Consider the following 12,009-nt stretch of genomic DNA (forward strand, 5'->3'; position numbering starts at 1 on the left):
CCTCTTCCCTTCCCCCCTCGTCCCCCTCTCCCATGTCCCCCCGGAACGAGACTGGTCAGTTTCAATTGAGGACTTTGCAGTTGGCAGCTCCAAGCATAACCAACTAGGCCATGACGGCGCCTCTCCTTACCCTGGCCACCACTCATAAATTCTAGTCCCTCTTTATTTGCCTTTTCTTATGTGTTTATATGTGAAGTGAGACAGTAGTTGTCTTTTTGTGACGGTTTATTTCAACATAATGTAATCAAGCTCCATTTATATTGGAACATGCATCAAGACCTCAGTTCTCTCAGTGGCTGTGTCACAGTTCATTGTATATACAAGTATACTTGGGTGGTGGTGGAAGGAGGTGCCCTCGTGGCATGGTGATCAAAATGCTCACCTGTGAACCAAAAGATCAGTGGTTCAAACCAACCGGCAGGAGGAAGAGATGGCCATTCTCTTCTGTCAAGAGTGAGTTACAGCTTGGAAAGCCTTAGGAAGCTGCACTACTCTGTCCTCTAAGAGTGTTATGAATCAGAATTGACGTAATGGTCCTGGGATTTGGGGGGTGGGTAGTTAAAGGACATTTGGCCTATAATCATGCATTAGGGGTTTTCTCAGCCATTGTTTTGTTTTGTTTGTTTGCTGTTTGTGTTTTGTATGATTTCTGTATATGAAATGCAGAATAGGTAAATCTATAGACAGTAACTAGATTAGTAATTACCTAGGGGAATAGTAAGGGAAGTTTGGCGGGGCAGGGGGTGCTAACAACAATGAGTACAAGAAGAAAGTGTTCTGAAATTTATTGTGGCCATGAGTGCATAATTTTTCTGAATGTGACTGGAGAATTAAATTGTATGCTTTGTGAAATATATGCCAAGAGCACTTTAAAAAATAACAGTCTCAGTCATGCCATCCATCAGTTTGATTCATAACCAGTTAATAAATGGTGTTTGAGGCTGTGAATCTTTGTGGGAGCAGAAAGCCTTTGGGGTGAGGGGAGGCCAACCGCTGACCTGGCAGTTAACAGTCCCTTGCATTAATAGATAGCAGTCATTTTGAGTGATGTGTCAAATTGTGCTTAATTGATTTCATCAGCACAACACATTGATACTGGTTTATGCTTTGCAAATTTTAAATGGTTGAAATAAAACATTCTATCTCATTTGTGTTATCTGCCCTTGTGTCAAGTCTAAATTTCTCTTAGCAGAAACCAGTGGGACAATTGGCGTTAAGAAGGGAGGAAGAGAATGAATATTTTAGTGCTGTCAGTGTGACTTCTTTGACAAGTTTCTGTTTTCCTGGAAACTGAGATGCAAATCTCAATGGATGCGGCATTTGCCAGACAACAATTATGATAACAATGGAGATGTTAGATAACAAACGTACAGGCGAGATGTCAGACTGTAAATCTGGGTCTGCAGCTTGAATTAGCTGCCTGGGTTTTGGTTTTTGTTTAACCTGTAAAGTGGAGCCCTGATACTTATCAGTATTGTCAGGATTTTTTGATAATAACACAAAAGTAAACAGTTCTATATTTAGCATATAAATTGAAAACCATTCCCCTCCTTTTCAGTAATGATAGCTCTTTGTTCTGGCCGTGGGGAGTCCCAATGTGGGATAAGCATAGGCCTGCTAAGTGTAAGGTCTGTAGCTCAGACCCAGGGGTCTCCCTGCAGGCTCCCGTGGAGTTGCCCTCTCTGGGACACTGCCCTCATAGGGTAGCTAGGAGTCAGAATCCACTCTGTGGGATTTTGTTCTGGCTGCACAGAGCATCAAAGGAAAATGAGAGCGCTCATGAAGAAGCAATGCCTGTACTAGTGCATCTTAAATCCCCTCTAGTGATTTCTAGAGGAGCCCGAGAGGCAGACATTATTTTTCCTTTCATTCATGAGATGACATCACACGCGAGTGGTTTTGCTGGCAGCAGCATTAATTACTCTAAAACTTGATATTACAAAGGGACCCCCAGAGACTGACTCTTGGCTGATCACACACGTTGGATTTCACAATAACCAAAAGAACATTGTTTCCTTTCTTTTTAAAATTGACATAGGATATCCCAATACTCACAAGAATACATATTATAAAGTTTATTTTTATAGACTCAAATACTATAGATAAATACTTTAGATAAAGTCAGTACTTTATCTAAATACTTTAGATAAAGTCAGTACTTTATCTAAACTAACTCCTTAGGAATTACCTATGTAGGATGAAAACATAATTAGATTTAGAACTCAAACTGTTTTTCCCCTTTATTTCATCCTAAATCTGAATAGCTTTTATGTTGGGACAACCAGAGACCACCTTTCCTTTAGAAAGTTTAGATAGTTTCTTAGTTGACTTTTTGACTGGAAACTTCAAGAAAACAGGTAAACTTGCTTTTTATTTTCCTCCTCCAGTCTTCACCACATTTCACAAATGTTCCCCCAACTTGTATATCAAGTAAATGCACCCCTTTAAAGTCAGCGCTGGAAGCTTTGCTAGTGGTAGGAGCAATCTCTAAGTGGCCACTTGCCAAGGAATAATATTTTTTACTCATACACCCTCAATCTCTAATAGAGCTAATGTGTGAAATGCTGCTCGCCTGGCTCCGAGACAACTTTGAGAAATGCCAGGAGAAATCCAGAGGATGCTGGAAAGATTTCAGAGACGCACTCCCCAGGGGCCATTTCAATAATGTTCATTTTTAACTGGTCTGGCTGCTGGTGTGTTTGACAATCAGCCCACTAGAAACATTTTCTGTTGGACTTTTTTTTTTTCATCAGACGAAGCTTTTATGCAAGGCACTTAATGCTGATGCCAAAGTAGGCAGTCATGGTAGCGTTTCACATTTTTCTAGCAAGCATTTATCCCAGGTCCTCAAATGGCATGACAGGTATGAAGCACTGGTGAGAGAGCTCAGCTGCTGACTGAATGTTTGGCAGTTTGGTCCCACCAGCTGCTCCCTAGCAGAAAGACATCTGCCCTAGAGAAGATTTATGGCCTTGGAAACATGGGGCAGTTGTACTCTGTACCATAGGGTTGTTATGAATCAGAACTGACTGGATGGCTGTGGTTTGGTCAGAAGAAGAAGACAGGAGAGGTGACTGAAAGAGATTAGGAAATAGCAATATGAAATGCTTGGATCAGTTTCTCATCTACAAGTAGTCAGCAGTGAAGCCATGATTCAACCCTGGGTCCCTGTTGAACTTGTCGACAACTCTTTGGGCCCAAACCAGATGCAGGTGCTCTCGGGGGGTGGTTTTTAATTCTTTTCAAAACTCGTAGAACAGAAGTCTTCCAGAGCATTGATTTTTGCTTTTCCATGACAACTTGTGACCTGGTTAGTTTTGTTTAGCAATCATACAGCCTCCATGTATGTCCCACTGGATACAATTTGACTACCAATAGGGTCAGAATTCACTCGATGGAGTGAATTTGGAGTTGGAAAATACATGTTTATTTTCTTTTTGCCATCTATCCAATTCTATCTCTATCTCTATCATCTATATCTATCTATCACCTATTTGTATACAGTTCCTAAAAAACTTAAAAAAAAAATTACACCATTATTCTTATCAACCTAACACTCATCTGTTGGTTTGTGGTATTGTGGCTGCTTAGATGCTGTTATGCCACTGAATGTGATACCACTGGAATTTCAATATGCCGCATGTCTTTCAAATGCCAGCAGGAGTACTCATGGTGAATAGATTTCAGTAGAACTTCCAGACTAAGACAGGTTAGGAAGAAAAACCTGGAAATCTACTTCTAAACATTAACCAATTGAAACTCTATGAATTACAACTGATAATGTCCAATAGAGTGCTGGAGCATGAGCTGCTTCGTGGGAAGGCACATCACGAAGATAGGTGGGCACAGTGGTGCATTTGATGCCGCACGACTGCATAACATTTTACTCCGCTGTATATCAGGTTGTCATGAGTCAAAGCTGACTGAAGGCAACCAACAACAATCATTTTGTTAGCATAATTCTTCATAAATACTTATACAACTTGCTTGTCCCAGCAAAGGGAACATTCTTGCCAACCAGAACAAAACCCATTGCTACTGGGTTGGTTTCATCTCATTGCAGCCTTATATCAAGTTTCTGAGGCTGTAAATCTTTGTGGGAGCAGATAGTCACCTTTGTCTCCATAGGAGAGGCTGATGGGTTTCAAACCCTGACCTTGCAGTTGCCAGTCCAGTGCTTACCTAACCGCATGTTCTTAAAGGGGATCAAAGGCAAGCTTTTCCAGAAAGGGGGTAGGCTTATTAGCTAAGGTTGGAATTGAGTGACTCTTTGGTGAACAAGTTCCCTGTGAGGTTATTTTTAAACCAAATAATGTTGATAATGACAGGCATGTTTTTAAAAAGTCTTTGGTATTTTGCTGTGTATGCCCTTCCACCAAAAATTTGAACTGTGTGTCAGGTTCTGAGTGTTCTTAAAGGTACAATGCTGACTAGGCCACCATTTCTTTCTGCAAAGAGCTCGATATGATAGTGGCAAGGGCAATGGAGTGTGCATATTTTTGTTTCAAGAGTGATTCTGACTAGTAGAATTATAAGCAAGCCAACTAGGGAAGACACAATATAAATGGGAAGAACTTTCTTTTAAAGATGACACGGAATCTCTTCAACACACAAACAAAGATGAAACACACACATTAATGAACTTATATAAATATACTGACCTAGCCAATTGGTTTATTTGCCCAACACATTAGAAAGGATATTTTTAGTGCTTAGTGTATTTGCCTCTTTGGGGATGAACATCTGAACTTCTCAATGTTGTGTTATCAACATTATAGTCTCCTAAGATCACACATTACTACAGCCCAGTAAATGAGAATCCGTGTCTTAGAGCATGGTTGTTGTTTTCTTTCACACTGTGTGCAGTGTAACAAAATCCAGAATCTTTAACCAAAAAATAGATTTTGTCCTATATTATGCCACAAATTTGTTAAACAGAGGATATCGCCCACATCTCTCTTCCAATGGACCACCCAGAAGGCAAAACTAGACCAATTATTTTGTTTCATCATAATTCTAGCTTTGGGAATGAATTATGGGACATCACCAGCCAGGACAGAGCCTGGAGGAGAGATCTCTTCCCGAGAGTTACAGAGACTGCCAGACCAAGGGGTCCCCAGCAAGTGTCGTTGTTGGAGAAGCAAATGCTAGTAAGTCAAATGAGAAAGTCAAGCCAGGTCAAAAGGCAGCCTTAAGTTGAGGCCGTCTTGGGATAGATAGGCTGTTCTTAAGCAGAATAAAAGGTGCGTGCATGAAGGAAGGGAGTGAAGCAGTCCTGAACAAACAGTGAAAAACGGCTATAGTTGGAATCTTCTCTTACCAGTTATTTTTGGCAAGATGGGCAGAAATGTGAAAGAATGGCATAAAATAAAAGATGTCTGAGTTGGATCAATTTGGAGATGACGAAAAGGGGGATTCAGGGCACTTCATAATCCAAATTACATATGTACATTTAAAATGCCATTCATTCCTACACAATGGCTTTTGAGGGTTTGATGGCCATCTGTCTAGTTGGATTTCTCCCCATTTCTACCATGTTTTGCACCAGTCTGAGAGATCATCTCCCGTTAGCTATGCACTCCCTTTCCACTAATGTTGGGATGTATTGACTCTGCTATGATCCTTCATTTGTTTCAAAAATGTCAAATATCAAAAATACAAGCTTCTTTGAGAGTTTATTTCTTGATTTCAGGGAATTTATCTTGGATCAGAGAATTCAGCTGAAGCTAATTCATGCACTGATATTCATCAATCTACAACAATTGCCAAAGGTAGTTACCAGAGAAACTAGAGTTTAATTCAGAACAAAACATCCAACATAATGCTTTGCACAGACTAGCATTCAAGTTGCATAGATGAGTTATACAACGATAGCTCAGGCTAAGAGACTTTCTGTGTGATTGCTAACCATTGCACTTTCCGTAGGATTTTCTCTGAGGGGCGCACTTTGGGAAACCTTCTGAATTGGTAAAATCAGTGGAAATAGCAGTAGGTTGCAATGACTATTTCTAAGTAGGGTTCAATAGGTTGTAAAATTCAGATAATTTCTTCAGTACTATCACCTTTCCCAAGAAAGCAGGCTTTCTTGACTTTTTCTGCAAGGATGGAAGCAGAGACGTAGCATGAGGCATATGGCTCTATTCTGCGAAAGCAATATTGTTCATAATGAGATGTCCAAATCCTAAAAAGGTGGTCTTTTTTATAGATTGCTCCATATTTTGTCATATAAATATTGACAAAATTGACAGCTGATAAAGTCCCTTTATCAACTCTTTCCTGCCCCCCACCCCAAATGATTTAAATATATTGAAAAATGTGAAATCATCACCACCATAGATTTTCGAACACTTTATTCATCTGGTACTCACTTTTTAAAGGTCCCCATTACACCTAATCTCCCCTGTCCTAACCCCAAGGAGCTAATAATCTAGTTATTATCTCTAGGGATTATCTATCCTGAATTTCATATAAAGAAAACCATACAAAAACCCCACTACCAACAAAATAAAACAGAAAAAATTCAAACGAAAAGCAGAAAATAAAAGATACTAGAACAAATTATCACTACTTGCTGGTCAGCTTGTAATACCGCGGTGGTTTGTGTGCCAGTGTGATTCTGGATGGTATGTCACAGGTATTTGAAATGTGAGCAGGCTCACTCAAAGTGAACAGGTTGAAGAATTTCCTGATGAAGATCAAGGATTTCACTCTTCACTATGGATCACAACTCAATGTCAGGAAGACCCAAGTCTTCACAACTGGACTAAAAGGTAATGAGAAGAGATTGACATTGTCAAGGATCTCGTCTTGCTGGGATCCACAATCAATGTTCATGGGAGCAGCACTCAGGAGATCAAGGGATGTACTGCATTAGGTAAATCAGATTGACACTGACTCTCTCTGCATTCAAATCCATTTTGACTCCTAGAGACTGTATGGGGCAGGGGAGAACTGCCCCTGTGGGTTTCCGAGGCTGACTCTGTTTATGGGAGTAGAAAGCCTCATCTTTTTCCTGAGGAGGAGCTGATGGCTGCAACCACTGAGCTTAGGAGCTACCACTCCACCAGGGCTTGTACAAGACCTCATTAAAATCTGGACAAGCAAGGAGGTTACTTTGTGGACTCAGGTACACCTGACCCAAGCCCTAGGGTGTTTTCAATGGCCTCATATGTATGTGAAAGTTGTACATTGAGTAAAGAAGACTGAAAAAAATTAAAGTCTTTGAATTATGGTGCTGGCAAAGCATGTTTAAAGGAATAAGGACCGCCAAAGGAACAAACAAATCTCTCTTGGAAGAAGGCCAGCCACAATGTTCTTAGAGTCAGACATGACTGGACTTCACCTCACTTATTTGGACTTGTCAGGAGAGACCAGTCCCTGGAGGAGGACATTGTGCATGGTAACGTAGAGGAGGCCTGTCCCTGGAGGAGGACAGTGTGCATGGTAACGTAGAGGAGGCCAGTCCCTGGAGGATGATGTAGAGGAGGCCGGCACCTGGAAGAGGACTTTGTGGTAACGTAGAGGAGGCCGGTCCCTGGAGAAGGACAGTGTGTGTGGTAACATAGAGGAGGCCGGTCCCTGGAGGAGAACATTGTGTGTGGTAACGTAGAGGTGGCCGGTCCCTGGAGGAGGACAGTGTGTGTGGTAACGTAGAGGTGGCCGGTCCCTGGAGGAGGACGTAGAGGAGTCCGGTCCCTGGAAGAGGACTTTGTTTGTGGTAACATAGAGGAGGCCCGTCCCTGGAGGAGGACAGTGTGCATGGTAACGTAGAGGAGGCAGGCCCTGGAGGAGGACATTGTGCATGGTAACGTAGAGGAGGCAGGCCCTCGACGAGACGGCTTGACACAGTGGTTGCGACAGTGGGCTCAAGCTTAACCACAGTTGTGAAGACGGCTCGGGCTGGGTCGTTTTCGCTCTGTTGAATATGGAGTCAGAACGGACTTGATGGCGCCTACTATCAATAGAATAAAATGGGCCCAAAGGGACAGTAACTTAGGATATCTTAAACTCTGACTTAACAATTCTGCAGTAATGCACTGCGCAATGCGCTCTGTTGGCCAGCAAGACTACTCACATGCCTCGTCAATAGGCGGAGGGAGTTCAATGGAGGCTTACACCGTGTGGGGATTCTACACATGGATTTTGGGCTTTCACTGTCATTCAGAACTTTCTGCCAACTGGCTATTTAGAATTTGAGCTTTAATAAAAGTCCTTCCTCTAATTTTGGATTTTGTTATCTACAAATCTTAGATGACATGGGCTCATGTGCACCTTCTGTGTGGATGTCGGTCAGCTCTCACTTAAATAGAGGACTTTTTGTTGTAAGACAAGCTATTTTTGTTTTAAGACGCTATTCTTTCTGATAGCCAAACACCATCTGATTTCTTCACAACACTTTACAAGCGTACCTTCAGTGATCATTTCAGGAGGGCAAGTATTCAGCAGGATCACATTTTAAGAACTAATTGTTCTTAAATTAGAATTTGCAATGAACGATGAGCTCAAAATCCATTCGCGTATTTAAAGTTGATGTATATCTATATCCCTGGCCTGCTTGAGCAGCGGCACTCTCAGCTTGTTGAGAAATAATTTAAGTAACTCTATGAAATGTTCGCCTTTATCAGTTTTTTCATGTTCTCCCTGGGAAACTTCCCACTGCCAACAAGGCAATACAGTCCTAAGCAGTTCCCGGGGTTGTCAGGGAAACAAATATAGATGTGTGCTGAGGGCAGAATAAGGATTGTCTGATAAAGGACAGAGGTGGGAAATGACATGCGCTTTTGTTCTCAAAGCTGCCACTGTTTTGTTTTGAATAGATTTTACAATCGTAAATTTTCCAAGAATTATTCTATTTATTTGTTGATTTGTCGTCCTTTAGAAACATTTGAGCATGTGTTTATTCATTAGATATGTGTTTTTTGCTTGACATATTCCAAGATTGTACAAGACGCTGGAATCTACTTGTTTTTATTTTTCCTGCTAAACATTTAACAATTGAAATGGCAACCCCAACCAAAAATACATATTCTCATTTCTATTTTTGATTCATATATTTTAAACCCCTCAAACTAGTAGCCCTACTAGAAAAGAAAAATACCAGATGGGTACTAGTTTTTCAAGAGAAGCATGTCTACAATGACACCAAATTATTGTTTTGGCATTTAAGCTAGGGCAATCACCAAGGTCCTTGAAAAATTTGCATGCAAGACAAAATTATCTTTAACTCACTTACACATTTCTTTTTCTATCCTTTTTCCTATCTTTGGAGTTTTTTTCCTTCTGTTATTTATTTCTTTATTATGAATTTTATTCATTCACTCACCATCCAACTCTTCACCATATAAGAATAAAGTGCATCACCAGTGGAGAAACAAAAATATGGGAGAGAAGGACCTTATTTTAAGAAGTTGCAGACCTAGTCATAACAACAACATATGGAGGAATGTGATAAATGCCATTGAGTGTACGTAGTTGTGAGAGTCCAAAGGATATAAAGCACCTATGTTTCATCCCAACGGAGATTTGCCTCCCTTGAAATACTTCTAAAGTACTCCTTCCTCTCAATTAGTGATTCTTAGCTTTGACTGTACCTGGCACCTGCAGAGCTTTGAAAGGTTTTGATGCATTTGCCAAGCTACAGATCTATTTAAAAAACAAACAAAAAAATCTGTCTGGGGCTGAGGCTGAGACTCAGACAACAGTATTTAAAAAATGATGATTCAAATATGCAGGCTAAGTTAAGAACCACTATTTCAAACATCTCTTCCTTTAAATACCTTGTTACACAAATTTCTGCTCTATCTTTCCACATTTTTGTGGAGAGGAACACATGATGGAACTACCAGAGAAAAGATTCACTTTTGCTTTTCCTATTAATAATAGCAGCAAAAACCAACCAATCAAATCAAACACAAAACAATCCAGAAAAGAACCCCAAACAAGCATGTAAACAAACAAAAACAAATCAATAACAACAAAACCACTAGCCTTTTAAAGCTCTTGAGCGAAGAATTAAAAGGTGCCAAAAATAATATCAAAACATCTTAGTAATCAGTGATTCATGATGGAAGTGAGAATAAAGTGGCAAGAAAGGCAATTCTTCCCATATGATGCAGTTTAGAGACCCTGGGGAGAACTGCAACCTTCCGAGGAAGGTGAAACAGGACAGGCTAAGCCTATCTAGGTAGAATATGGTGTAGTGGTTCCGTGTTGGGCTGCAATCGGCAAGGATGGCAACTTGAGACCACCAGCCGCTCTGAGGGGAAAGACCAGGCTTTCTGCTCTCACAAGGAGTTACAGTCTTGGAAATCCACAGGGGCAGTTATACCTTGCCCCCTAGGGTCGCTGTGAGTCAACTTCAAATCCATGGCAGTAAGTTTGAGAGGTAGTCGATGGGCAAGGCTTGGAAAATAGAACATGTATGATAGCAGAAGTCCCGTTTGTTTAGAAAATAGATCTTTAGAATTGATTCCAATATATTTCAAATTGGATTGGTGATCAATTATAAGATCATTTTCTAGGACATTATCCTGTAAAGGCAAGACAAAACGTAGGACTAAGATAATGACCTAGAGTGTGCTAGGTGGGCGGTAGTTAGGAAATTCTAACAAAGAACCCTTAAATTTAGCCACCACTAAGAAATTGTGAAATGTTTGGAAGAGACATGAAATCTGTTGTCGGTGAATAAAAAGCTAAGTAAAAAAGTCATCTATTTGGAAGAGTTCTGTTTCACCATGGTGCCCCCGAAGCCATCTTTCTCTGTTTGGCCCCTTCATATTATTGGAAGTGAAGTAGAGTCAGAAGTCTATGAATAAATGAACCAAACTCCCGATTGATTTCTGTCTGGTGGAACTTAGATGCGAGTTTAATCCTCTATAGTTCTAATTTCTCACCAGTGAACTGGGGATAATAATTTCTAGAACAATATACTTGAGGCTCCTCCTTCCTTTTTTGGTTGCTGTAATCCCTAAGGCAACTCAAATCCTTGGAGATTTAAGGAGGATGCAAATTGTATACAACACAAATCTGCCAAAGGTAAATGTCAATTCTTGCAGGGGGGTGGACAGGGAGAGGGGGGACTGCGTGGCTCCAGAGCAGAGCCTCCTCCCATGAATATGCTGGCTGAAATTGCCAAGGGCAAGTGGCTGAGCATATATGATCCCGAAAAGTGTTTTCTCTAGAAAAATATGTCAAACTACAAAGGCTAATAGGATCCTTACAGATCTGGGGTGGGCCTGGGGAGGAGCTGGCAAACTGGGAAGCAAGCATGTGTGCTCTACAAGGTGTAGTCTCTGAATGTCTGTCTAGCAGATTGCTGTCACGCAGATATTTAGACACAGTTGTTGCCAGGTTTTATTTTTTTTCAAGAAAAGTTATAAGTCCAGATTTTTAATGTGAAATTACCTCGATAAGAATTGAGTTTTAATTCCATTCAAATATCTCAACATGATACGGGTAAAGCAAAACACATCTGAATATATACAATCGCTTTCACACCAGTTTGCCACCTGTGGATTTTGAATGTCCCACATTCAATGTTTTTTACACCAAGAGCCCAAACGTAATTGCATTCATTATCCAGAATAATAACAAGAGCCCATTCCAAAGACTAAAAGTACAGTTATATCCACATATTTGCATAAATGTTTCTAGTTGCTTATATTTTACTGTTCACAAGGTATTCTTCTGTGAACAGCTTCTTGGGGTAGAGTTACAAAACAATGATATTTGTTGCTACTTGCTAAAATGCACTGGCTTTGTTTCCTGCACCACAGTCTTCTATCTATATTTTAACACACCCGGTGACTGATTTCAATTCCTCAGGACTCAATTTTATTTTGCATTATTATGGGTATGTAAAACTATAATGAGTCTTAACATTTGAAAAGCTGAGTAGCTTGTAAAAAGCTTACAAAAAAGATTAGAGAAACAGCCTTCCATCTCACTTAGAACTAGGCTAATGTCCTTGGCCTGATATCTTTGACTTTAGACTGGTTAAAAATTCTAGTC

General features: G+C 40.5%; 1 protein-coding gene across 1 annotated transcript in view; it reads right to left on the bottom strand.

Moving 5' to 3' along the window:
* The window catches only part of BBOX1 (gamma-butyrobetaine hydroxylase 1), a 71,185-nt gene that overhangs the window by 21,627 nt on the left and 37,549 nt on the right, over positions 1-12,009 (bottom strand). The window lies entirely within an intron of this gene.

The sequence above is a fragment of the Echinops telfairi genome, unplaced genomic scaffold, assembly GCF_000313985.2.
Source record: "Echinops telfairi isolate 266 unplaced genomic scaffold, ASM31398v2 ScPeMD7_60;HRSCAF=208, whole genome shotgun sequence".
NCBI lineage: Eukaryota > Metazoa > Chordata > Mammalia > Afrosoricida > Tenrecidae > Echinops > Echinops telfairi.